General features: G+C 43.5%; 1 protein-coding gene across 1 annotated transcript in view; it reads left to right on the top strand.

The window, feature by feature from the left end:
- HTR1E (5-hydroxytryptamine receptor 1E) overlaps positions 1 to 26,692 on the top strand; it is a 1,214,090-nt gene that overhangs the window by 1,063,611 nt on the left and 123,787 nt on the right. The window contains exon 5 of the mRNA XM_086925235.1: positions 25,371 to 25,489. The gene's annotated coding sequence lies outside the window, so the exon portion shown is untranslated. The remainder of the gene's footprint in view (positions 1 to 25,370; positions 25,490 to 26,692) is intronic.

Raw genomic sequence — 26,692 nt, forward strand, 5'->3', positions numbered from 1 at the left:
GGTCAGACCAGACACAAAGAGTAACTGTCAAGTTAAAAAAAGAGAGATATTAACGAAGCATGGGAGCCTGCGCTTCGTTTTTAAACAATTTGACAAATGGGGAAAATGCTGTTTTTGCTCCTGTGAGATCCCTTCAAGAGGCCTGGGGAGTCAGGATATTTCTACCCAGTTCTCTTTTCTTTACTTTTTTTTCTGAGTCCCAAGATGACTGTCTAACCTTCCTGGTTTGAAGTGTTTCCAACCAATCAGATCTCAGCTCATTTCACTGTGGCTCCGCAGATCTATGAAATTATTGAAAAAAAAAGAGAAAAGTTATTGCATTTATAGAAAGACTACTTCATTTACATTACTTTGATTTGTTAATTGTTACTTTTAAATGTATAATAAAAATAAAAGTGTGAATGAAATGTATTACATTAGTATTATACAGGTTCCAGGGGTGTTATTGTTAGAAGATAGAAAATAGAAATTGACTGAAAAAACACAAAAGTTACATGTGTGTTATAGTAAGGTTCAGAATTTACACACACAAAAGTATAGAAATCCAGCAGTTTTAGTTACCTACGCTAACTATGCAATTTTTATGACGCAAACGTACGGTGAAACCCAAAACCTACGCCCCTACGGAGCCTAAGCAATTTGGTGCCATTTGTGTGGTGGCTACTGCGGGTGGCTGCCTGCCACAAAAGGCAGTGTGTCACAGCCATGGAAAGGAGTGGCCCAAGAAAAGGGAATCAAGGCATCCTGAATCCAAATTCGTCAACCCTGGGTGGCAGAGAGGGAGCCCAGGAACCACCATCCCCTGCAGATACTTGAACAATTAGAAATCAATGGCAGGAGGAAGAATGCGGCTCCCATGAAGTTTTGTGTGAGGCTGCAGCGGTGATGTGGGTGAAGGCCAGATTGGGACTTACAGAGTACCGTTGCTAGGTCTCCAGGATGCGAAAACAGAAACTGCGGGCGCCAAAGAACAAGGGCCATATGTATCATAGTTCCGTTTTGCGATTCCTAAATAGCGATTTTTAAGGAATCGCTATTTAGGAATCGCAAAATGGTATGTATGAAGAAATTCGCTTTTTTTAGCGATTCCTTAATCTTCCTTATTTGCGAATTCGCATTTTGCGAATTCGCAATTAAGGAATAATTTCCAATGCATTCCTATGGGCCAGGAGGCCCATAGGAATGATTGCGAAATAATTCTCAAATTGCGAATTCACAATTTGCTAATCGCAATTTGAGAATTATTGCAAGGGTGCAGGGGTGTCTCAAGGACACCCTGCTGCACCCCTGTAAATTACATGTGTGCGCATATGGTGCACATACATGCTCAATGGGCATGTATGTGCGTCATATGCCACCCTCACAAATGCACAATTGTGCATATTTACAAGAAATCGCAAATTACCACCAACTACAAGTTGGTGGTAATTTGCAATTTCTAAACCTGAAATTGCAAGTTTAAAAAGCTTCATACATAGCATTTAAGGAATCGCAAAGTTGCGATTCCTTAAATGCTTAAGCAAAATAAGGAATCGCAATATTTTGCGATTCCTTATTTTGCTAATTGTTCATACATTACAAAATCTTTAAAAAGGCCGTTTGCGATTCGCTAAGGCCAAAATAAAATGGACACTATGCCTCTGGACTGCCTCTGCTTCTCCTACAACAGCAGAAGGAGAAGCAGAGGCAGAACCTTCTCTGGGAGCAAAGATGGCAGCAGTAGTAGCCTTTAAAGGTACACTAGAACCAAAGATAGACTCAGTGACAATGAAGGTCACTCTGAACTACCGAAATTAACTGAAAAGGTTACAACGAAAGAGACTCAAACACTCCAACTCCAGTCCACATCGAAACATCTGGAAACCCAAGTACTGTCCTTGACACAGCAGACCCAGACACTGTTGGCTAAACTTGAAGACCAAGAAGGGAGAGCGAGAAGAAACAACATCCACTTGGAGGGGGCTGAGGGCCAGAGTATAGACCTGGAGGACTTTATAGTAAATAGGGTGAAACCTAATAGGCTGTCCACATTTTTCTCGATTGAGAGAGTGCACCGGGTGCTGGTGCCCCCGCCCAAGCAGCTGCTCCTGCTCAAGCAATAATCGCCAAAATCCTCAATTATTGTGACCGAGATGCGATCCTTTAAGCTGCTAGGATTGAAGGAAACATACACTGATTCTTTCCAGACTGTACACTACAAGTACAAAACAATGGAGGAGCTTTGAAGGTGGAAAGTGAGAGAGACAGAAAATACAGGATGCTCTTCCCTGCCATACTCGTGACCTGGGGCAAAGGACCGAGGCTCCTGAGAAGAGAACCAAACCGCGACAGTAAGACAAACCATAACAAGAACAACAGGAGACAGGAGTCTCCCTGGAAGCTCAACACAATGATGATGGGACACTCCCACCCAGCAGTGTAATTAGTTTGAACTGTTAATAGGGTGACAGGTGGAGAAGTGTGGCTCAGGGGTTAGAGGCGGCAGACCCGGAAGCTGAGATCGGCCCTGGACCAGGGTTCAATTCCCCGCCTCGACGGGGGCTTGGGCTCAATAATTCCACGGACTCGATAATTCTCGCTCCGGTGCCTACTCGACTCACGGGTTCACACTCTGCGACTCTGGGCAATAGCTTGCTTAATCTCCACAACGGCCCCTCGCGGCGGGATGCCTGGCTTTCACCTTGAGGATACCCTGCCGGGGTTATCTCACAGGGGAATACCAGGACGGGTTCCCTAAGCAAGCGCTTAGATACCTGCGATGTGGGTGATTTGCGCTATATAAATACATATACATATATAAATACATGTACAGTCTCTCTGCAAGTTGGGTAGTTGGAGCAGGAATAGCCGATTCAGCCGGTTTGAAGGGAAAGGGAGGCAGGTAATAGTTGGGGGACTTGGGGTTTACATTATAATGTTACAACTCTTAAACTTAGTGCTCATGTGAAATTGAGGGGGCACAGACACCAAGCACCACACAAGTACCCCGAGATACTGAAAGCTGCAGAAAACTGGGTTTGGAGATAGGGAGAGAGTATTGGCCCACTCTATGATGACCCTTGATAACAGAACAAGAGATGTAAAAATATGGTCCTGGAACGTAAATGGTCTAAATGGTAGAATAAAATGGACTTTAGTACTGATATTTATCAAAAGACACTCCCCAGACTTCATCCTGTTACAAAGGCCCTGAATTGCTTTGGCTATATATTGCTGGCACACTCGGTCACACCACTGGGTTGAGGAGGGGTAGGAATTATTTGCAAAGCTTTTTTTTCCCTTTCAAGTGAACAAAGTGTGGACGGACCAACTTGGGAGATAACTGCATTAAGTGGCCACTGCTCTGTGTACATATATGCATATACATATATATATATGCCAGAGCTTTAGACACCCACACTGGATATGTTGGGGCACAGACTACTAGAGCTTCCGGAGGGTCGCCTGGTCATGAGAGGGGACATGAACGACATAGTGTCTGCAGAACTGGATATGATGGGTGGGTCCACCGCTGAGAAGAAAGTGGTCCACTTAGAGGACTTTCTAGTGGCTCTGGACCTCAGTGATATTTGGAGGTGTCAGAACCCCGCTACCAAACAGTACACACATCTATTGGCAGCCCATGGAAGCCTGTCTAGACTAGACTACAAACTCAAACAGACCAGGGGTCTGGGGGACTGCACGGAGGCTCCACATGTGGCAAGGGGGTTGTCAGACAATGCACCCATTGAGGTGGCCCTGAGCGGCCCCAGTAGGGACTATGCCCTATCCCCGAGGATAGATCCATGATACCTTAAGGATAAAAGGTTGTCAGCAGATGTTAGTATAGAGGATAACCACTTCTTTGCCGAAAATGAGGGCTCGGTGTACTCAAAGTTCATACTATGGGAGGCGTTTAAGGCAGTGTTGCGGGGATCCGCACAGGCCCTGATTGGGGCATCCAGGAAATAGACAAAGTTTTAAAATAAAGCGCAGGAGTCTGAGATATCCAATATAGAAGCTAGAATAGTGGAGGAAGGGGAGATTACATCAGAATTGAAGCATCATCTTCAACTGTGACAAAAAAAGTTGAGGGATGCACTAGAAGATAGTGCAAGGGCGCAAGCCTTAGCTTCCCAGCAAAAAGTATATGGGGTGGGTGACAAAGCCAGCAGACTTCTAGCGGGGTTACAAAAAGGAGGACAGGTTATGGATGGGTCCCAGAGATCAGAGATGCAAAGGGGCAACACCACCAACTGCAGAAGCATTGGCCACTTATTACAAGAAGTTATATACTTCTGTGACTAACAAAACGGAGGAGGAATGTACATATTTCCTGCTAGATATACGCTTATAAAGCTAGAGGGGGACCTGACAGTAGAGGAACCCGGTAATGCGACTCAATCCTTACAATCAGGAAAATCGGTGGGACCAAATGACCTACTGGTGTACATTTTTAAATGCACACTGAGCAAAATCTCAACCCATTTACTGGCTATGTTGAGGGAGGAAGGAGAGAAAGGTGCCCTGCTCTGCGAGCAGAGAACAGCACTGACAGTGGATATCCCCATGATCGGACCTTCATGGCGACTTGTTGCTGCAGTACTTTGGACTGCCGACATTGGATTTTTCGTGCACACAGGATGATTCTAGAACCCTGCGATTGACCCCCATGAGTAAAAGATAGGACAACGCAATTAATAGTTGCCGTTTGTCGACATAGCGGGTGGCTTGCCACAGTGAAGTTCAAGTTTGTTTCCCCCTACTTTTGTCGCCCTGTCCTGAGGAGGCCTAATTCTTTGGAAGGCCGAAACGCGACCGCGTCGACACTTTCCCATTGGAGGAGTCCTGTTGTTCTCAATTTATTTGTGAAAGATGCTTCACTGGACACATGTGAAGAGTGGGGTTCCACAAAGTTTTTGCTTGGATCCGGCGTGTCCGACTACCTCCCAGTGTACCACCTAGATTCAATAGGAGGACACTTCTGTAGTACTGTTCCATAGGGTGAAAGATAGGAAGTACTTAACAGAGATATATATATATAAATTATACCCTTCCCCTTTTTTTGTCATATATTGTTTTTGTTATATGTTTTTGCTGTATAAAGTGTACATGTTGTTCTATTGTGTATATTTGTTGTATATAGGTATGTACATAAGTAGGCTTATTTGTTGTGTATAATGTATACATTTCTGAGAGGATTTTGTGCTTGTGTTTTGTGATATATATATAAAAGAAATGAAAAAAGTATCATTTGAACAGATTACAAGAAATAAAATGTGTAATCTTATCCTCCTGTGGGTGTGATGATATTAGAAAACATTTGAATAATTTTGCAGTGGACGTTAGTCACAGGACCAATAGGAGAATTTACTGTCATCTATTGTGAAAATGTGTCCATATCTGTTCCTCCTTTTGCCATTTTTTCCTTTTCTATATATCTGCGACCACAGAACAGCACTGATAGTGGATATCCCCAAGGAAGGGGAAACTGCTGACAAGTTGCAGTTTCTACAGGCCAATCTACCTACTCAACCATGAGGTGAAGCTACTAGCTAAGATTTTATTTACACATTTATGTTAAGTAATCACCTCTTTGATACACCAGGATCAATTGGGATTTATGCCCTTTAGAGGCACCACACCAAACCTTAGAAGAATGTTCGGGGTCCTCACATAACAGGTGAAGGTGGAACAGAACCCGTGGCCCTCTTGTCCCTGGATGCCAGGATGGTTTTCGACAGCGTGGAATGAGACTATCTCTTTGCCATGCTGAGCCACTTGGGTTTTGGAAATAAATGTATTGGCTTGGTAAAACTGCTTTAAAACCAGTCGTTGGCAAGAGTATGAGTCAATGGCCGGGTGTCCAGAGTTTCCCATGCAGAAAGGTACGAGACAGGGTTACCCCCTTTAACCCCTATTGTTTGCCTTGGCCCTGGAGCCACTGGCTGTGTGGATGCAGCAAGACCCATTGATTTGGAGTACTCCAGCGAGTGAGGAATGGGAAGAACGCATTTCCCTCTATGCAGATGACATACTACTATATTTTCTCAAACCAAGGCAATCAGTAGATAGGATACTCCAAATTATCCATATTTTTGAGGACTACTTGGGGTACAGAATTAACTGGGATAAATCTCTGCTGTTCCCTTTGATGGGTGGGGCCTCTGACCTTACTACCAGATGCAAGGTCCCGGTGGAGACACAATGTTTTAGGTGCCTGGAAATTGACGTGACAAGATACCAACAAGACTTCCACCACAGATATGTGGTGCCTCAGCTGGAGAGATTCATAAAAGATGCAAGGCGTTGGTGAACGCTTCCACCCATGCTAATGGGTTGAGTAGCCCTATACAAAATCATAACACTCCCCGGCGCATATATGTTCTGCAAAATACACGATACGAAATCCCTCAGGTTGTTTTTTTCAAAGGGTCGAAATAGGAAATAAACCCTTCAATCTGGAGCGGTGGTGCAACTGCGGGTTTATGAAGGAGGCTGAGTCATCCCTGATACCAAAAGCTACTATTAGGCCTCATAACAGGTTACCATTAATGACTGGATGTTTTGGGCTTGGACGGACCCGATGTGGATGGTAGATAGAGTAGCCATGGTAGAAAGCGGGTGCCTGCCCCTCACCCACACGTGAACGGTAGTAAACGTGTAGAAAACTGCAAATAAATGCCTAGTTTGGGAAGGGAAACTCACAAAAATTACCCCACTCTGGGACTGTAGTTTGCTTTGCCATGTGAAGGAGTTAAAGAACTTTGATAAATGGAAACTACTGGGACTAGAGTCAATAGAGGACATATGGAGGGACCAGGCATACATTACATTGAACACATTATGACAGGAATATGAAATGGGAGAGGGTGAGTGGTTAAAATACCTACAGCTGGGCTATGCCCTCAGGAATCATATCATCGAGGGGGAGGCTCTGGAAGAGGCACCCTCCCCTGGAAGAACGTTTATGAATGGATCTCCTGATCACCAAGGCGATATCATTCTTATACAAAAAACGAATAAACAACTCCCCTGACTTACTCGGACTGCAGAGAATGACATGGTGGGGTCGACCTAAGAACCCTTGTTGATGACGACTGGGTCGAGGCCCACTGCCCCTTCATCCTAGGCACAGAAATACTCTCAGACTCTTGCAGTATTGTTTTCCCCGGATTTATTCACAAGCCAGCCTGGCCGCGGGGAAGAGCACCATCGTCAGCCAGGGATTAAGCTCTCCTTTGCTGGAATGAGGCTGTGGTCCTGAAATTTTTGGAGACAACATACGGCACGGTATTTATATGCTAATTTAATCATCCTGACAGCACCGTACCTACTTAAGGATACAAATAAACATTAAACGACGGAACTTACACTCAAACTCACCAAAAGTAAAACCACATTTGCATAAAGGACTGCTTGCCCCAAAATGCACCAGTGACGAAGGTATGTAGTACACGTCATGAAGGGCGGGGCTGGATTGTGAATAAATCCGGTGAAAACAATAATGCAAGAGTCTGAGAGTATTTCTGTGCCCAGGATGAAGGGCCAGTGGGCCTCGAAACGCGTTGGCAGCTAGATACAAAAACGGAGCAAGAAGGAAGATTGCATTTTGAAAGCTGGATTGCTAAATACCGTGTGGGCCTTCCCGATGCTACAGGGCACTTTGATAGAACATATACATATATATATATATATATATATATATATATATATATATATATATATATATATATATATATGTATTTATAATTATTAATATGTTTTAAATATTTTATAATTTAGTAAAATCATTATTTATTAGTTATATTAAGTAAATATATGTTAGATTTTATATATATGTAGCTTTAAATTATTTTTACATTAATATTTATTACTAATCATTTTAAACATTTTATGATAATTCTATCTTTTTTTAATATATGTATTATTTGCATTATTTTACACCATTTTTAAACATTAAAAACAATACTTTAAACAAAGATATTTTTAACAACAATAATTTTTTTATCGATATTTTTGTACTTGCCATTAGAAGATAGGACTTCAATATTTTGGACAACAATATTATTGTCCCGATATTTTTGTAGCTCAACATTTTTGCTGTTGGTATTCTGTCAGTAACCCACTTGACGGTGCCACTGCAGCCCCCAACATATTACTGTTCCTGACCACTGCGCCAATGCCACAGGATCCTGGATTCCAGTGGACGCTGCAGGCCTGTGTTGGTCTGGCCACCAAACTCAGAATATTGTAGGTGGGTCAGACGACCACCACAAGTACAATGATCCTATGGACCGTCATACTCGTAATAGGGCCCCAAGCCTTTAACTGAGCATATTTCACAAATAGGAAAAGTGCTATCTTTATTGAGAAAACATGGACTGTTTGTTAAAGAAGAAAAGTGTCCCTTTCATCAGAAATCTATTGAATTTTTGTGATTTGTGATTTCTAAACTAGGGGGCACATTAGGATGACGGGCGGACTTTGTCCGCCCATCATCCTGCCGGTGAAAGGGACCGCCCGCCATAAGGGCGGGGGTCCCGTGGCCAGCATTAGGATGCACCCACCACAGTGGCGAGCGCATCCAGCATTCCTACCATTGTGGCGGGCGGTGCACTCAGCACCGCCCGCCACAATGGCAGGAAGGCGGGCTGGGGGGTACCATAGGTACCCCCCATGTGCACCCCCACTCTCCCGGAGTGGGCCCCCAAAACAGACTCTGCATGCCTTTCAAAAGCATCTTTCAAAAGCCCATTGACAAACCCCCCCAGCCATACTAATATGGCGAGGGGTTACTCCGGCACGGATGGCGGGCGAATCGCCCCCACCAGGCCGGCGGGGACTACTGCCGGCGTGGCGGGGGTGATCCACCCGCCATCCTAATGGGCCCTTAGGTGTTCACGTGGATCAGAGAAAGGTGGAAACTATCATATCCTTGCCATCCCCAACGTCTATGAAGGAAGTACAACATTTCATGGGGTTCGCTCATTTTTGGTTGTGCTAGAATTGTGCATCTCATCACTCAAATCACTAGAAAACATATGCCATTTGTATGGACCGCAGAAGCAGAGGAGGCATTTCAAGCATTGAAAAAGAAATTTACTAAAGCACCTATACTCAGGCATCCTGTTGTTTCACAACCCCTTTTTGTGTTAGCAGATGCTTCTATATGGCAACAGGTGCTTTCTTATCACAAATGCATCCTAATACAGGGTAGTTACATCCTATTGCCTATTTTTCACAGAAACTCACTTCAGCTGAAGTGAATTACACAATTACTGAGAAGGAATTACTTGACATCAAGATGGCATTTGAAGAATGGAGACATTTTCTCCTCAGTACTAAGGAGCCCGTTACCATATTCACAGATCATAAAAATCTCACCTTTTTAAAATCTGCCATAGTAATGTCACCTAGGTACATGCATTGTTCACTTTTCTTTTTAGAATAGGATTTTGTTTTAACATATAGACATGGAAGCAAAAATAGAAAAGCTGATATTTTATCAGGATTATGTGAAGAAGAAAGGATAATATCAGAGGTGCCAATCATTCCTTCACACACAATTATTGCTACATTTGATAATGATGACCTTTGAACACAGATACAAAAGTAAATGTCAGTAGAGGAACAACAAGAGTAGGTTGGTAAAGGCAGTGACAGATTAATAAGAAATAGGTTGCCATTTTTTAGAAACGCCTATTCTGTTCATTCAGCTCATTTACAAACTAAAGTGTTAGAAGAAGCACAAGATGCCCACCTTGCTGGGCATTATGGTGTAAAAAAAACTTTACAACTAATTCAGCGCTTCTATTGGCGGGAAAATATGTCTACTGGTAGGCCTAAGTATGTTAATATGAGTGTAATCTGTGCTTAAGCCAAATCAGATAAGTCAAGACAAAAGGGCTTTTAAAAATTACTGAAACTCCTACTCAGCCATGGACAATATTTCTAAGGACTCTACAACTGATACGCCTTTAGGTCAATGCTACAATACTATTTTTTGCAGCGGTGAATACATGTACAAAAGTTGCTAATTTTTTCCATTTAAGGGTCTTCCCACTGCAAAGACAACCAATCAATTATTTTAGAAACATTCAGTTAGGTTACATGAGCTGCCAGAGAAAATAATTTTCAAAACAGGGCCCCAATTTATATCCACGTTTTGGGCTGAGATTGCTAAATCTTTGGGTACTGAAGTAACATTGGGAGTGCTTACAATGGTGGGTAAACTGTTGGTGTTGGTTTCGCTGCCATTGTAACTAACTTTACCGCCGGCCATATTATGATGGCAGGCTGACATGTGGCGGAGGTAAAGACCGACCGCCACACACTCAACAGGCTCCTTGAGCCCACTGGTATAGCAGAGGGGATTGTTATATTATGTTAATAGGTTTTGTAGAGCGCGCAGCTGCCCCAGAAAAGGGGCATCCCGGCGTTTTAATAGCTTTCCAAAAAAGCAGACAGGCACTCAATGCCCCGGATTTGCTCAGGCAAAGAATTCCATAGCCTAGGGGCATGGTGGCGGAAGGAACGTCCGCCGGCAGGGAGAGCCTAACTCTTGGCGCGACCGCCAGATGTTGCCCGGCCGAGCGAAGCTGGCGGGAGGGGACATAGAAAATGAGCAGATTACGCAAAAGATCAGGACTAGCAGATTTCAGTATCTTAAAGGAAAGACACAGAGTCTTAAACTGAATTCGCCTTTCCACAGGAAGCCAGTGGAGCCTATGGATAGTACTGGCTGCAGAGCAAAAGCGTGGAAGACCCACCAGGGCTCTGGCAGCAGCATTTTGCACACGCTGCATCCTGAGTATTTATGCCTTATTCGCCCCCAAGAGGAGGGAACTTGCATAGTCCAAGCGAGATAAAATAGTCGCCTGAACAATCAATTGTTGTATAGGAGGATCAAAGAACTTCAGCACGGGCCAAAGGTCTCACAGAAGGCCAAAGCAGGTGGCGGCAACTTGCCTAGTGTGGTCTTTAAAAGAAAAAGGTTAGTCCATCAGGACCCCAAGGTTTTTTACCACTTCCTCGGGTTTAGGGATAACACCCAAGGCAGTGGGCCACCAATCCTTATTCCAGAGACTAGTATTGTTTTCAAACAACAGAATCTCAGTTTTGGTGGCATTTAATTGCAGGCAATTGACAGCCATCCATTCTGCTACCGCAGTCATCCCTTCTCTAAATCTAGAGGCAGTCGAAGAGGATCCTTCAGCCAGAGTGATAACAAGCTGCGTGTCGTCCGCATAGGAGACCATAGTACGGTCCCATTGCTTGGCGACCGCAGCCAACCGCTGAACATAAAGATTAAAAAGAAAAGGGCTCAGTGCAGACCCCTGGGGGACCCCCTGATTAATAGGATGGACCTTAGAAAGGAAAGGGGGGGCATACACACGGAAAGATCTTTTAGTCAAAAAAGAACGAAACCATTCTAGAACAGACCCCTTCATCCCCGCTTCTTCTAACCTTCATAGTTGGATGCCATGAGAAACCGTGTCAAAGGCGGCACTGAGATCAAGTAAAAACAGAGCTGTAGTCCCTACAATGCTGGCGGTACCTACCAGGCACTGCCATAGGGATTACGATGTCCCTTTCAGTCAGCTGTTTCATCATAGCGGGTTATCCGCTATGAAAAGGCTGGCAGAAAGGGATATTGAGGGCCTTTAGCAGGCCCCCTTCCCCCCTTGGTTGTGGGTTGTTGGTGCCCCCCCTAAATATCTCTGTACCATGTGACAGGCACTGCATGGTGCCTGCCACGTAGTGCAGGGATATGTAACAATTCCTGTTTTTACATTGCGGCGGTTGCTGCAGCCAGCAGCACCCACCGAAATGTAAAATATAGGCAGTGCGACCGCCACATTGTAACTACTATTGGACTGCCAACAGCATGTCGGGCAGTCCCAATCCCCATACGGTGGCGGATGGACTGCCATCGTAATCAACCCCATTGACTACCCCTCATCACCCTCCAACTGATGGATAAACTGAAAGAGTTAACCAGAACTAGAGAAATACCTTTGTTGTTATTTACCGAATCAAAATTCTTGGGGGGAACATCTCTGATTACCATAATTTTGTCATAATAATGCTTACCATTCCTCTACAAAGAGATCCCCCTTTTTTAGTTTACAGGGCTATGATCCTTGCATGTAAATGAATATTTTGTCTCACAATACTACTAACCCTTCAGCGACAGAAAGAATAGAAAATATTCAACAGGAGTGGGAAAAATAAAATTAGCCAAGAAAAGGTATAAGAAACAGGCAGATAGTAAAATACATGAGTCTCCCCCTATGTTCCCGGGTCAAGGTATAGCTTTCTTCTAAGTATGCCCACCTTCATGGAAAAAGAAAAATCTTACCGAGATTTCTTGGTCCATATCAGGTACAAAGATGTAGCAATCCGGTGGCGGTGAGGTTGACTCTCCCTTCTTCTCGCAAAATACACCCTGTATTTCATGTCTCCTTGTTAAAATATGTTAATCCTGGAACTCAGTTAAATCTAGCACCTCCTCCAAACCTTCAAGATTCAGAACCTGAGCATGAGATTCAAAACATTTTAGATTCTGGTAAGGTATGGGTATCATTTTAGTATTTGATCAACTGGAAAGGTGATAATCCAGAGGAGCGTTCTTGGGAACCGGCGACTCAAATAAATGCCCCTCACTTGTTGAAACTATTTCATCGTAGGTATCCTCTTAAACCAGGTCCTGAGACAGGGCCATGAGGAGAGAGTACTGTCATGAATCAAGATTCTGTATTGGTTGTTTAAAAACCGTTTACTAAGACTTGTCTGTTTTTTATTAGTTAAGATAATTTCCTTCATGAAACTATTCAGCAAAATAATGAATTCTCAATTACCAGTTCAGGGATTGGCTTTGGAGAAGTAGTCAAATCTGAACTAAAGGAATTGCAGCACAGAACTCCTGTGCAGGTTCAAGTGCCATATTGAAGTTCTTTTTGGAACTGTGGGCTAGACTTTGTTGATTTAGTGATGTGTTATGTTAAAGGCTCTTGGTAATGTGAACACTATCTATTACTCCAATGAGCTTGTATCCGTGCAAGCTGTTCTGCTGACTCCTCTACTGACTTTCCATGTGAAAACATTGAAGGTGATTCATTTCAGCTGCTTCACTTGAAGAGTTTGCAAGGGTCAAGTGAGAAGATTTCCAATGTTCTGATTTCAAACATCTTTTATTTTTTCCCCTTTGGTTATAGGTTTTCATTTGCTTAACTAAAAGTGAGTTCACAAAGGTCACCTTTGGATTTATGAGTTTTCTGCTGCTAGACTTGACTTCACAAAGGTCAGTTTGAAGTCTTTAAACAGAGTTATTCAGGAGCTGGTAATGTGAAATGGAAAAAGAACTTTGAAAGCTTTGTTTTGTTCTTTGTCCTGATAGAAACAATTCTGGATCATTTTCTTTACTTTGGAGAATATTCAAAAGCATTGCATTATTTGTTTGAAAGTGACTACAACCTGGGACAGTTTACTTTCCTGTATGTTTATTTATTGAATGTCTGGCAAGTCACTGAACTATATTTTTGTTGGATTTACAAATCAGACTTTCATTAAAAAAAAAGGTACATATGACAGAAAGGGAAAATTATTAATGTGCTATTGCAACACCCAGTTATTTCCTTCCTTTGTTGTATTTCGTTTTTAAACAGAGTTACTGGTAAGAATATATATGTGTTGTAACACAGTGCAAGCAGAAAATAAGGTTCAGATATAATAAAAGTTAGAGGCAAGAGGCTTTGTGTGCATACAATTCACATCCTCGACAATATTTGAGGCAGTTGATTATTTCTATTTCCTTAGGTAACCACCCCTTGTCTTGTGCTACAGTGAGCAACTGGCTGCTGTATCTTTTCCCATCCCCTTTTCTCCAGGGCCTCTTTTACTCATGTCTACCATTGGGTATGAGTCTCACAGGGAGGAGGTGGGAAGAATTCTGCAGTCATCTCTGATTCCACTGCAGTGGAGCTCAGATATTTGTTTGAAATTTTGTGACAGAAAGGACTTTTAAGCTTTAGGCATGAGTGTAGTTCAGGTGTGGAGAGGGATTTTAGGGGTCAGGGATTCATGGCATTTAGGGTTTGTGAGGGATCAGCAATGGATGGTGTTTACGGGAGGTAATTGATCAGATAATTGAACGCATCCAAAGTAATTGTTTCACAATGTAAAATATATAAATATGGAGCTCTGAAGTGAAGCACTGAAATAAATATCTCTGGCAAAAAGGTTTCTGAAATTAAGACCTAACACCATTGCATTTACAGTTAAAAATATAAGCATTCACAAGCCAATTTTGCGAAGGCACCTCCTCCGTAATGTTGGAGGAGCGTCACCCCACTGGTCAGAGTCAGATGCAGAAAAATAAAATCATATTAAAACAATATTTCACTTTATTTTTCTGTGAGGGGCTCTGGCTGGTACGTGTCTGCGGGGTGGTCGCCATAACAGGCAGGAGTGGTGGGCACTCAGAAGTGTGCATGTACATTTGGCTGGCTGTCTCAGACCAGCCAAACAGACATGCGCACCTCTATTTCCCCAACCCAGCTGTGTTCAAAGCCAAGTTGGAAAAAAGGCTGCAGGCTCCCAGGCAGTGTCTGAGCAGCAGAGCAGGCTGCTCAGACCAGTTCTGGTGCTGCTCTGATGGCTTGGCAGTTCGGGCTGGACTGTTCCCATGAGGCACAGCGTCAGACTGATTTGCATATAGCCATGTCTGAACTGGGGTGGCAGAGTGGGCTAAAGAACGTTGATGGATTAAACCCAGATCTTTTGACTGGGTGTGAGTGTTTGATTGGTTCAGATGCTCCGTCCATTACCACCCCCTTTTGTACCACTTTTGGCCGCCATAAGTGTGGCAGGGTATGCTCAGACGTGAGTCACTTGCTCACTTTGCCACTGGATTCAAGCAAGCCGGGCTGAAGACGGCTGGAATGCCAGAAACCGGTCTTCGTAAGCTTGTTTCCGGTCCAGGGAAGGCATGGCTTGGCAGTTCGGGCTGGACTGTTCCCACGAGGCACAGGGTCAGACTGATTTGCATATAGCCATTTCTGAACTGGGGTGGCAGAGTGGGCTAAAAACGGTGATGGATTAAACCCAGATCTTTTGACTGGGTGTGAGTGTTTGATTGGTTCAGATGCTCCGTCCATTACCACCCCCTTTTGTACCGCTTTTGGCTGCCATAAGTGTGGCAGGGTATGCTCAGACTTGAGTCACTTGCTCACTTTGCCACTGGATTCAAGCAAGCCGGGCTGAAGACGGCTGGAATGCCAGAAACCGGTCCTCGGAAGCTTGTTTCCGGTCCAGGGAAGGCATGGCTTGGCAGTTCGGGCTGGACTGTTCCCATGAGGCACAGGGTCAGACTGAATTGCATATAGCCATGTCTGAACTGGGGTGGCAGAGTGGGCTAAAGAACGGTGAAGGATTAAACCCAGATCTTTTGACTGGGTGTGAGTGTTTGATTGGTTCAGATGCTCCGTCCATTACCACCCCCTTTTGTACCGCTTTTGGCTGCCATAAGTGTGGCAGAGTATGCTCAGACATGAGTCCCTTGCTAACTTTGCCACTGGATTCAAGCAAGCCGGGCTGAAGACAGCTGGAATGCCAGAAACTGGTCCTCGGAAGCTTGTTTCCGGTCCAGGGAAGGCATGGCTTGGCAGTTCGGGCTGGACTGTTCCCATGAGGCACAGGGTCAGACTGATTTGCATATAGCCATGTCTGAACTGGGTTGGCAGAGTGGGCTAAAGAACGGTGATGGATTAAAACCAGATCTTTTGACTGGGTGTGAGTGTTTGATTGGTTCAGATGCTCCATCCATTACCACCTTCTTTTGTACCGCTGATAGCATGGGAGCAGTGTTTGGATTGGGTGAGGAGCCTATGCCTTGCCAGAGACTGCCGTTAGTCAAGCACCTAGGCTGTCATCGGCATCCGGGCAGCAGAAGGTACGTTTTTTTAAATATAATTTTTTCCCTCTATTCCTCCAATCTCTAACCCCTTCCCTGCTCATGACGAGCTCAGCTCGTCATGAGGCACACTGGAGCTGTGCTTATGACGAGCTGACCTTGTCATGAACAATGGAATTTCTCAAATTCCAGCACAGGAGGGGAAACGTCTTAGCAGCCAATGAGGTTAAGGAGTTTTACTATATATCGCCTGGGTTCTGAAATAGGTTTGTCAGCCTTTGTTAATGACAAACATGCACCAGGTCCCAGTGTTTAATGATCTGTGGCTCGTTGTATTTTTAGATCTTCTCAGGTGTAATGATACGTGTTATAATTACATGGGTCATTTTACTTTGGATGCATAAAGAGATCTATAGACTCACAAGATGCAGATGATCTGTAAGAATAGATGGCCTTTTAAAATTATGAACTACTACTGTTTTTCTTGATATTCCTTCCCTCCCTTGCTCATTACTTTGCACTAATGAATAATTATAAATAAAATAAGGATTACTCTCTTGGAAACGTGATTCCCAGGACCACATAACTTTGTTTATTTTTCAAGCCTCGATTTGTTTCCAATAAGGTACTCTGATTCTTTACCGTATTTTCACTTTGGTGATGGGACTTTATGAAAAGAACTCCTTTCAAGATCACTATTTGTGGGGTTTCACTATGGTGTGAGCTCTTCCTTATTGGAGAGCTTTGATGACTTTCTTGGTTTCAATATCTATGTAGGCCGCTAATTGTGTATTCTTTTACCTTTTTTACTGGGGGTTTCACTGGTATGGAGCGTGTAAATTACTCATAGTACATAAGGACCATTAACATGGTTTTGACATTTGCTTCTTATATTATACTCACATAGTTTCTGCTGTTAAGTAACTACCGATGGACGAAGTAGGTCACAATGACGATGTCTGTTGTTTTTTTATCAGTGTGGAGCGGACAACGTAGGATGCTGTTATGTCTTGGAAGCCACTGTGTCTGCATGCTATATTCAATCAATAGTGCTGCTTCCTCTACCACCTTCTGACTGTCTCTGCCTTTTAGAACTTTGAGCATATCTTCTACCTCTACCACAGCCCATATGTTAGAAACACCCAGGCTTACCTGGCCTATTTTTCCCTCAGCCTTAATATTCTGTTTGACAAGTGAGGCAAGATAGTAAAGTACTGACTGCTGTTACTCTAAATGTAAATGGACTGTCTCACGACATTAAGCAAAAGAAAATTCTGCAGTACTTACATACCAAGATTAGGAAAATAAGCCATTTTGCAGATGCCCCCTCTCCCATTTTATGCCTCCCAGTTAGACTACTAGATTCTGGTTATTGACTCTGACAGTGCCCTGGAGCCTGCTTACTAGGCCCCCGTGCTCTTTTCAGAGAACTGATGTGTGACTTGGTATCCCCAACTGGCCAGGGATTTACCTGCTTATAAGTCCCTAGTATATGGTATCAGTGGTACCCAGGGCATGGGTGGTAAAGGGGTACCCAGGATTTGCAGTGATTGTTCCACCCTGAGTGACCCAAATAAACTAATGACATCAGGCCTGGCATTGCATACTGCAGGAACAGTGCAAACTGCTCGAACTTGACTGTACACTCACCATGTGTGGCGAGTCAATGCATTGCCCCTAATATTTATCAGTCACCCCTAAGCAAGGCCTCCTAAAGCCCAGGAGGCAGAGTGTAGTATATCAAAGGTGTGGCCATGTGCATGCTAGATTGTATATATCCATATAGTGCATTGTACCTTTATAAGAACATTATAAGTTGTAGACAGTCCCTATGATAACATGGGCTGGCACCCTAGCGAACCGGAGGTTAGCAGCTCGATTACATTACTGCCTAAATATGTCATGTTTGGTATTAAACAATGAACCTTCTCACCCCTGATACAAACCTCATGCCAGGAGAGATGTGGCATGTACCCCGTTGGCACCATAGAGGTTTCCCATCTGGTAACCCCAGCCTTCCCTGTGCTCTGGCTGACAGCCTGTTCTTGCTGCCACCAAGACAGGATTCGGATCTCCTGCCAGGTGGTGTGATCACTCCAAGGAGTCAGGAACAAAGGCATGGGCAGGAAGGAGGTCACACCTCCCTTCACCCAAGCAGGCTAATGAATTGGCTCATCAAGGTGGTGAATTTTAAAAGCTGCACCCCCTCTGATATGCAACAGCCCTCCCCTTGCCCCAGGCACATTTGCATCCAGCCAGGCATGAAATAAGTCAAGGAGGTGTAAACCCCCAGAAGGCTAGCCACACCTCCAGGATGCTCAGCCTGGTCTGTATACTAAAATTAGATGTCTGCCATCTTTAGGAGTGGCAGAATAGAGGTTTGGGTAGAAACGATGGCCCACACCTCTGAATGTGGTCACCACGTGCGCATATTAGCTGCAGGGACTAGCAGAGCAATGGCTACTTGTTTCCACACCCCTAACTCCCCTAAATCTAGGATTTAAGGGACACTCCGAACACCAGATCCTCAGTTCTGAACAACTTGCAACAAAGAGGACAGAAGAAGAGACCTGTGTCTGCGACAACAGGACATGCACAAAAGAAAATAGGTCTGCTCTGTGACTGTGGTAACACTCCTGGATCTTCCTGACTGACACTTGTCCTAGACAGAGGGACCTCTGTGTAAACTTGAAGTACCCTGAGGCTCCCCTGGACTAGTGGCACTAGTCCATGGCAAACTGCAGGTAAAACAACGCTGTGGATCCAAAGGATCACTGTTCATCTGGCCTTCCTGGGAACCTCCCAAATGCAGATGGTCTAGAACACTAGTACTGCTTTCCATGAAGTTACAGGCAGCTACAGCATCCTCCAGGACCACCAGCTGTCAAAGTTACTTTCTGCTCCACTTGCTGCTGTCAAGTCTTGTTGGTCACCAGTCTGCCTTCAGAGCCCTGCATTAAATGCCGCACCTAGAAGGAATGCCATCCGACATTCACCCGACATCAGCAGCGGCCTAATTGTTCTGTTTTTGCATCTTTTTCCCCACAGCACCATTTCAGCAGTAAAAGCAGCTCTCCCACAGCTCCCATTCAGCACCAGGGACAGTCAGGACAACTCTGCACCCGAGCTCCACAGGCCAAGTAAATTGAACTGACTGTTGTGGCTTGGTCCTTGGATCTGCATCACCTTTACCCTGCTATGGTACAACGCAACTCGACCTGCAAGTGACCAATTGTCACTAGTGTTTTTTCCCATTGACCGCAATGTTAAACTTTCACTGTAATATTTTGCACTGATATTATATTGCTTCAAAAATCTATGACTCTGGTTATATGTATGCCCTTCCATTCATTGAGGTATCTGGAGTAAGATAAAAATATACATTATTTTTTTTAATTGCTGTTGGATTTCTCTCGAGTCATTCAATTACTTATCGTCCATGTTGGTACTCTAAAGTATTTGAACAAAAAAGAAGGGGGGCTAGGAGCCATTAAAGGTCCAGTATCCAGGCTCTCTGAAATCACTAATACAACAAATAGTGGGGGTACTGTTCCTATCAGAGAGCAAAGTAGGGAAATAAAGAGAAGAAAGCGAAATGGGAATCCTAAGGGTTACTTCTTAGTGCTCTCACACATCACTGTAAATGTCATGCTGCATCATCGTGTATGCTCCTCGTAGGGCTGGCACTGCAATGCCCTACGGAACCCATGAAGGGTTGCTTTAGCAGAGACATTTTTATTTGTTTGTCATATGTATGTAAGGACATCAAGAATATGTGGGGTGGAGTGAGTGTGTCTAGTCAAGTGAAGAAGGTTGAAACTGTCTCAGAGAACCTGAACTAGAAATTAATATGGTGGATTTCTTGGCAGGGTTAAAAAACTAGGTAAGTTTAGGATTACTGTAGGCAGATGATGCACCTCAGTAGCCTAAAACTGTGTGTGTGATCAGATCGACATGTTTCTCATCAAATGGTCCAAAAAGGATCTGTGGGGCTTCTCCGAGCCCTAAAAGAAAGAGTTATGTAACCCTACCCCACATCTAACATGTGATGTGCAATGAATAAATTCCCCTAAAAAAAGATACCTGGCTCAATGAAAGTTAAAAAACTGACCGCCCAACCAAAAAGATAAAAATCACAAAGAATCAAAGTAAACAATGTAAAGTAAACAATTACTTGGATGCATGGATCAATGCGTTACCATGATCACTTGTCCAACATACTCAATGGTTGTGTCTCCCAAGGTAAACATGTGCATGCTCGTAATGGCACTAATCAGTTGCCACAACGTGACACAAGTGAAATAAACATACTACTATACACAATGGCATTGCAGGTAAGTGGAAATACGTGGGACACACAATATAAAATCAATCTGCAAAACCAAGCTGGAGGCGCACAAATGTAACATTAGCATCAGCAATCAAATATTGAAGTCCATAAAAAATCCAATCCAAATGCAAGCTTCTTGGTTCATCAACCGAGTTCAGTTTCTTTAATGGTATGTTTCTTTTGATGAATACATCAAGCAATGAACCATCAAATATATACAGCAAAACTCCACAGCCTACGCGTTACGTCCCCCACGGGACATCATCAGGGCCAGAATAATGTTCGTTTAAAACTTCATTTGTGTGCAACGTAATAGGTCTTTTTTCGCCCCACCATATAACCATATCTTGCTATATGAAATCACAAAATCTTCTTGTTAATTCACTAGTGAGTTTTACATCAATGTGCCACTTGGAATATTCTAATTTCAGAAAAAGTTCCAAAAAATAAAGCGAAATCCCTCAATATAAAATTTTATTCTTTTAAATTCTCGAGTGCTCATTGAACTATTAACCCGGTCCCAAATTTCTCATCCTATTACGAATTCTGGAATCACACCATCTGTTAATTTGTAAGTTCTGAGTACCCTCTGCGGACTACCAGACTCGATAAATATATCGGGACAGCGCTCCCTGCACTGTCTGCCGGTCAGTAAAGTTTTTTGTCTAGTTCATACTGCTCTCTTCCGCCAGGGCCCTATGCACCTGCAAACGGCTTCACACTGGTACACTCCTAATAGACAGTTAAGGTCCGCCCCTCTCAGGAAGGTGGAGATACTGAGATTTTATAAAGCCAAGTGCGGGAAGGGGGCAATCCTTTCAGGTCGCTGCTGCCAAGTTATGGAATACTCTTCCCAGCCATATTGGTAGTCTTTCCTCTCACACCCCATTCCACAAGAAGCTGAAAACCTGGCTCTTCTCCTTTCCGTGATGCTAGTTGTGGGCATCTCTCTGGTAGTGGCTGTTCATTGACTAGCACATTGACACCCTCAGGTATAATGGCCCACATGCATCATTGTGACATTTTGCACTTCCTAATTTGCGAAAAATAAGGAATCGCAAATTAAGAAGTGTAAAATGCTATGCATCATTATTTTCGGTATTCATTTGTGATTCGGTAAAAATCGCAATTTTTACCGAATCCCAAATGAATACCGAATTCTTAAGTTAATTTTCGCAATTCCCATTGATTCCTATGGGCCAAAAGGCCCATAGGAGTCAATGGGAATTGCGGGTGGCACTTTGAAAATTTCATGGGTGCAGGGGGGGTCCAAATGTATTTTTCGCATCATGTTTCACACACACATGTCCTAAGGACATGTGTGTGTGAAACATGAATGTTGAAAAAAAAACATTTTAAGCATTTTAAACACTTTTTCCAAATTTACCGAGTGGTTCAACCACTCGGTAAATTTGGCACCCTAATTGCGATTTTACAGTTTTAAATATAATGATGCATTGCTTTTAAGAAATCGCACATCTGCGACTTCTTAAAAGCACCCGCAATTTTAGAACTTGCAAACATGTTACGAATTCTAAAATTGCTTCATGCATCCCAAAAAGCACTTTTGCATTCGCAAACGGCCGATTTTAAGGAATCGCACCGTTTGCATGTGGGCCAATGCGCTTTATACATTTCAAAATAAAAATGAATTTGAAAAAAATGCTAATCTTCAGGCAGACTTTTGTTCCACATTGATGCTGATGTCAGATCTTATTTTTAGAGTGATCCAAGGCTGAACGTGACTAGATTATGGGGTGACACTATGGCTGGTGGACTGAGAATACCTCAAATAGCCTTGTACAGTCTAGCTTTTGACTTGTCCCAATTAAGCTATTACACCAAAGACCCAGAAGTGTCCCTCCTCTCGGTGGCCCTGCAATGTTGCCTCTTGGGTAGGCAAGGCCTGGCATCCCCGGTTCACTTTGGTAGTACACCCTCAGTAATGGTGATTAACCCCATCCTTAAAGCAACTACAACTGCCTAGAAAATAGTACACAAAATGCTTATAGTTATTTACTTAAGACACAAAACAGCACTGATGCAGCATAACTCGGCTATTCACACGGGGCGGAGTACAATTTTTTGGCTGAATTGCAGGCATGGTACTTAAAGACAATTGGGCAACTGTACAGTGAAGGGCATCTCAAACCATTAGTGAATTAAAAACTGCAGGAATCAACTGAAGGGCAATTCCAACTGCTAGCATATTTCCTCCGTTCTAGGCTGTGGCCCTCCCCCACCCCTGATAGTTCTTGAACCATCACCTAGCAATCATTATTTACAGATCAATGGGTGATACAGTAAATGGCGTCAGGATTATAAGGAGTTGTTATTAAATCTCATCACTTGGAAAGTTCCTCTAACTCAACCAGACTTTTATAGCAAGTAGTTTTGGGAAAACAATATACACCTGAACTTTGGTTACCTCCACTGTCAGAGGAGCGATAGTAAGCTCAAGATTCAAATTATAAGCTGTTATATTCAAGATCCTGAATAACTAATACAGGACCCCTTATAGATTGAGAAATGCAAGTCTACCGCTCATAAACGCTGAGGGAAATGGAAGTCACAACGTTGTGGCATATGACATTTTAAAGACTTGGCCTGCCTTGGCACAATATTTGTAGGACATTTCGGGCCAACCAACTACACCCGAACAAAGTAGCCGACATTCACAAATCCCTATATTTAGCTATACTGCATGGCAACGCTGATATTGTAGGACTTATAGTCTATACGCACAGATGGCTAGCAACCTTTCTAGTGGCGGCTACATTCTCCATGTTTCACTCCTTGTGTAAATCTTCCTCCACCACATGCGATAAATGGTTGACTGAAACGCATAGTATAGCGCACTGCAAAAGAATAGCATGCACGTTGAGCACAAAGTGGAAGTGTTAAATATATGCAAGGCCATTGTCAAGGGTCCATATGACAGCGTCTATCCACTCTTTACATATGGTGAACGCCGCCTACCCCGCCAAGAAGTTGGGCCCCACATAACATGGCAGACTTGTCCCAATGTAATTTTCAGACACCGGGACACATTCAGCCACCTGTGGCGTAACAAGAGCCTCCACAGCTCCCGCCGTGCACCAGGGGGGCCCACCTCAGCACTGGGAACAGGCAGGGCTGAGAACCCCTGACTGAATCCGGAGCATGAGGGACCTCACTTTGGGTGGGGGCGGGGGCCATGAAGTTTGTTATGCCACTGCCAGCAGCACATTCACCTTATCTGCTTTCATTCAGAGCAGCAACATGCAGGTGGGAAGAGGTTTATCAGATTACAGCTGGGCCTATAACAAAGGGCGACGTTAAGGGCCAATCAGGCCTGCTTTTGTTCAGTATCCTGGCTGTATCCTGCCTGGGAGCTATTACACCTCTTTGCATTGGAGAGGAACAAAGGCATACAGCTTATCACTTTACAGGTACTTGAGAGAGGCATGCTTTTCACTTTGTTCAGTCCCTGCATATAAGAGATATGCATACACTGTTGGTCTATCCCAGTATTTTCACAAATAACAATTTAAATACCATTATTTTGATTTATTTCGTTTAAAGCGCTATAGTGATACTCATCCCAGTGCAGGGTGTTGGAGCGCTTTACATCACATACACACATTAAAAATTGATACTAAATCATATGTGTGAGAATCAAGGTATAGAACGTGCTACATAACACAGTGAAATTTACAAGTTGTAGTAGTCACATGTCCTTCATAGCTCACTGTGCGAAATTAGAGGCATTACAATGTATGTAGTGCAAGTAAGAAAAGGATCTCTGTGTTAAAAGCAGTAACCCTCTTACCTATACATAAAATAAAAATCTGCCTTCTGCGTGTTACAAGAGTCATATTAACCCCTTTGGCGCTTATGGCGGAACCATTCCGTCACGCGCCTCGGGTGAGCTGTGCTAGTGACGGAACGTTTTTCCTCATTGCCAATTTCTTTGAGGCGGGGTTTTGAGAAATAATTGTAACGGTGAGGCCCAGATTTTCCGACTGCCTTGAATGTGTTTTTTGGGCAGTACTCCGAAGCAAAATCTAATTTGTTAAATATTGTACTGCACTCAAATGTATTCATGATAGACCTGCTAAACATATGTGTGAGGTCTTAAGATCTGATCATTTATTGTGATGTCACTTCTTGTGAGGTCATGGGGTGTGATCCCACTTCCTGTGATGCCACATGTGATGTTACCCACTGTGATATCATGCCCCACAATGTCACTCGCATACTGCCTAACTTGTTTAATCCAGCCACTTATTTTTTAGGACTTGTCCCCTGTTGAGATGAGATATTACATTTTCTTAGATAAGTAAGATGGAGATATATAGGAATACTGCTAAAATAATACATACCTACTATGGATACCACAGCTATATCCGTTAACTGGGTGAAGATTTACACAATAAACATGAACATGTGAAAATGTGAGCCTCTTGCCCTGCCTTCAGTATGGTATTACCCGCCCCCTATGTGTCCCCCCACCTCTTTGTGCTGCCTCTACAGCACTGACCAAATCCATCCTTTCTCTTATCGCCCATGAGAAGCATCATTCAATTACGCCCATTGTCAGTTGCATTATTTAGTCGCACTGGACCATGATATATGGTCAATGTTTAATGCTTAGGACCACGGGTACGCACTGATTTTCATATACCCATTCTATTGCTATATGTCGGCAAACTGCCCAATATTGTTTACTGTTGTTGCATTGTTAGTTTCCTTGCTCTTGGAACAATGGTATTATCTGGTGCACTCTACCACATTTAATTCCAAACGCTATAGTGTCCTGATAAGTGTACTGGTTTCTTGGTTTACTGTCAATGGCCTGCATGCTTAACAGTGCCCTGGAAGCAATGTCCTAGATATGTTATCTTACGCTAGCTACATGTTTGCCAGGATATACACCGTACTTTGTATAGGATATGTATGTGTTCTTATTTTTTGCATAATATCCATTTGAAAAATAGAAATGAATAAATATTACAATATAACAGACAGACCAAAGAGGCTATGATAGCAGTACAATTTTCTGCACATTTTAGAAAATTCACAAGCTTTGTAGAAATGGTGCTTGTAATGTGTAGCATTGCTGGTATCAATTAAACTTTTACCATGTTCTTTTTGTCTTTCAAGTTTCTTCAAGATGAAGTTTTTCCACTACTGTAAGAAAAAAGTTATTTCCGTTTCTGATGCTTCTGCTCAGTGAAAAGTTGCCAGAGCTGAAGACCTTCTATTGCTTCCTTCCTTTTGAGGTAGGTAATGATGTTAAAATGGACTTTGGGAAGACCAGATGAAACGCAATTTATTGTGTTTGCAAAACAGAAGCATTGTGTTGTGAAATGAGTGGTCATTGTAGGAAGCTGGCTTTTTCTGGAGTATACCAAAAAGGACTGACTTACAGGCCTTAAATTATTTATTCCAAATGCTCTCTTTGGTAGTGTAGGCGAGCAGTTTAGCCTTATCAGAGAGTAATTTTAATACATGTGTTAAACACATAGAGTCAATAAATGAGACAGACACTCAAGAAGAAACTTGAGACCAATTTAAAATAGAAAATATTTTTATATATTTATTTTGACTCCAAGAACTTTGTAAATGGGTTAGTAATTTTCGTAAAAGCAATTTTGGAGGGTAAGTAAAAATGTCACTTAAATGCGTTTTATGTGGTAATGCCATCCTATGGAGTAAAAGGCATATACGGCACACGATTATTTGCAAACAGTTCTCAGGGCTCCCCATTAGGACTTAAAGTGCTAGGCGGCCAAGGTCTAAAAGTTCGAGATTACCTGCCTAGGTGTGTCCAGGTGCAGAGGTGCTGGGCAGGTTTGTAGCCTCGAGCATTACACAGTAGGAAAAGAGAGTGGCCACATAGAAACATGCTGCAGAGGGGGACTTGGGGACACATCAGGGAGCTCCCAAAGGGAGGCTCTGTTCATGGGGTCCTGGAAGCAGGTAAGAATCTTAGGTTGTCTTGGGGACCCGGGTCAGGGAGCCTGGGTGCAGAAGGTTTTGATCAGTTGGTGCTTGTGGGTCAATGACAACCACTGTTTTTGGTACAAACCAGGACAGCTGGGCCACTCTTGGCGCTGGCCTCTGTGGTGCAGCCAACCCTTATCGGCTGCTCAGTCTTTGTGGCTTTGGAGTCTGGATTGGACTCAAGCAAGCTTTGTTTGCCTCAATTGTTCTGGTCCCCTGGGTATTGGTGCAGGGTGGCTGTGGTTGGTCCTGGCATCTTCTCACATGGTGGGGGACATAGCTCCTACTTCTAGGAGCATGGTGACCTCTTCCTGGGTGGCTACTATGTCAGTGGACCCAGTGAACAGCAGAACGGTGAACCGGATGTTGTGGTTGGTGCCTGCAGGCAGCAGGGAAGTGGCTCCTCTACTTGAAGGGAGATGCTGATGGCTTGGCGAAGTGCTGGAGGCCCTCCAAGGCTTTTGGAGGATGCACAGATG

This window comes from Lissotriton vulgaris, chromosome 6, assembly GCF_964263255.1.
Source record: "Lissotriton vulgaris chromosome 6, aLisVul1.2, whole genome shotgun sequence".
Classification (NCBI taxonomy): domain Eukaryota; kingdom Metazoa; phylum Chordata; class Amphibia; order Caudata; family Salamandridae; genus Lissotriton; species Lissotriton vulgaris.